Source organism: Macaca nemestrina, chromosome 2 (assembly GCF_043159975.1).
Source record: "Macaca nemestrina isolate mMacNem1 chromosome 2, mMacNem.hap1, whole genome shotgun sequence".
NCBI classification, from domain to species: Eukaryota; Metazoa; Chordata; class Mammalia; order Primates; family Cercopithecidae; genus Macaca; species Macaca nemestrina.
In genome coordinates, this window is record NC_092126.1 from 126,765,669 (window position 1) to 126,768,125 (window position 2,457).

General features: G+C 38.4%; 1 pseudogene; it reads right to left on the reverse strand.

Annotated features, from left to right (window-relative positions):
• Window positions 1-776: 776 nt before the first annotated feature.
• LOC112427105 (ubiquitin-like protein 5 pseudogene) lies at window positions 777-1,831 on the reverse strand (annotated as a pseudogene).
• Window positions 1,832-2,457: the final 626 nt, after the last annotated feature.

Below are 2,457 nucleotides of genomic sequence, written 5' to 3' on the forward strand. Positions count from 1 at the left end.
CAGATACTTGATGGAAGGGAAGGAGACAGAATAAAAAAGAAAAGCCAAAGGAAGTATTTTTCTGAGTCATTTAAAAAATCTTATTGTTTGAAACATTTTAAAATATTTTGTTGTTTAAAAGAAAAAAATTACACCAAGAATAAAGAATTTACAATAAATACATGAACGTGTCAAGAGGAATTTTTAAAATAATTTCAAGAAAATTATGTATGTGGAACAGAGATAACCAGAACATAAAACTTGAATTATAGGCTATTATTTTTACTATTTACAAATTTACCCTTCCCCCTTTTTTTTCCCACTGAATTGGTTACTTTCACTCACCAAAAGAGGTATACACTGGTTGAGATTCTTAAATTAGTTAGAATGCCTTTTTGGTAATCTTTATATTAACTATTAATATCTAGATTCAAATGCTGCCAGGAGTTCAGTAAGTTTTTTAAAAGCCCCAGAATATATATTCAAAAGAAAGTGGGCCTGGGATTGAATACCTCTGATCTCCTTACACCTGTGTGATAGGATCAGCTGTGTGGTTTTGGCCTGTTCTCTTTGGCTTTCTGAACCTTAGTTTATTTATGAGCAAAGTGAGCATTTTAAACCAAATGACTCCTAGATTCCTTTCCAGGTATAACATTCTCTGTATTGGTGATAATGACCAACATTTTGAAGTTTGGGATATATGTTTCACATCACATTTGAATATGCCATGTTTTTTAAAGTGGTGTTTTAAAAATGGTTCATAAATATTTTCTCCACACCCTGCTTGCAGAATTGCTTCAGGGCAGATCTCTCAAATGACGCCCAGATGGGAGAAGAGAAGGAGAAGGGAGATTTGAGCTTCAAAATAACCATCACTTCACAGATTGTCAGCAGTTATCCCTCAGTGGGCTGTGAACACAGGCAAGAGAAAAATTGCAGAGCAAAATTTAAACTAAATATTGGGTAGAATTTCCTGGCTCCAAAAGTGGGGTGAGGAAATGAAAAGATTATTTTTAAAAAACTCTCTGCCCTGCATTTTCAAAAGTGAATTTCTTAGAATGTTAACAGGTAATCCCAACCATGTTTGGTTTGGGTTTGGCCCAAGGATATTTCATAATCAAACACATTTGAGAATTGGAGCTATACTCTTTCTTTATCGCAGGACTTCCTAGAGATTTTAATATGTTCATGCACGTTTTGACTCTCCAAGAAAGAAGAAAGCTCCCAAGGGACTTAGAAGTTCCAAAATTTATTTGGCCATGGAATGTTTTCCAAAACAGACTTCCTAGAACTTGGGTTTCTTGGAACACAGTTTGAGAAAGTTTGTTTCAGCTGTCCAATATTAATGAATACAGAAAGTTTGATTTCTTTAATCTGTGGTAGTTGGAAAGAAAAATGGGATCTAATTGGATAGCTATTTTGTTGTTTCTTTGCTTTTTCAATTTTTAAATATGTATATATATACACACATATTATATGTATATGGTACATATGTACATATATATTTGCCACATCTAAGTCTTGGGTGAGTTTTTAAAAACAAGCATCTATACCAGTGTTGGGGGTGAGGATGTGAGGATGAGAGTGGACAGTGGAGCAGCAGAAATATTAGGATTCTAATCCATTGAGAATAAAGCTCCAGGTTCATCCCATCATGGATTTCATGGTCCCCCAGACTCGTGTGGTCCTTAAAAATCATGTACCACTTCTTCAGGATAATCTTTTTACAATGGGTGACCGCTTGGGCTGCAATCAGCTTCTTAAGGTCTCTTAAGGTCTCCAATGGTATCATCCGTGTTACATTTAACACGGACCGGAAGCCCAGACAGTTGTTGCAAACAACCTCCATCATCCTAGCTAAAGCTCAAATCGCCTTGAATCTGCCGATGCCATAAGCTTCTCACCCGAGCACTGAACCCCGGTCGCAGTCGATGCTGGGAACCGGAAGCTGGGTGACTATTTTGAGACATCAATGATTTGGAACGTTGGTGGCCTGTCATTCTTGCCTCCTTCCAATTCATTCACTAAAGAAGTCCAGGTGACCTTTTCTAAAGGTGAATCTGATCCCCTCACACGCTACCTAGACATCACCACCTCATTGCTTAAAAATGTTCTTTGGGCTGGGTGCTGTGGCTCATGCCTGTAATCGCAGCACTTTGGGAGGCCAAGGCGGGTGGATCACCTGAGGTCAGGAGTTTGAGACCAGCCAGGCCAACCTGGTGAAACCCTGTCTCTACTAAATAATACAAAAAATTAGCCAGACATGCTGGTGGATGCCTGTAATCCCAGCTACTCTGGAAGCTGAGGCAGGATAATTGCTTGAACCTGGGAGGCAGAGGTTGCAGTGAGCTGAGATGGTGCCATTGCATTCCATCCTGGGGCAACAAGAGCAAAACTCCGTCTCAAAAATGAAACAAAAACAAAGAAACAAAAAAAAAGTTTTCTGGCTGGCTATTGTTCTTAAGAGAAACATCTTTA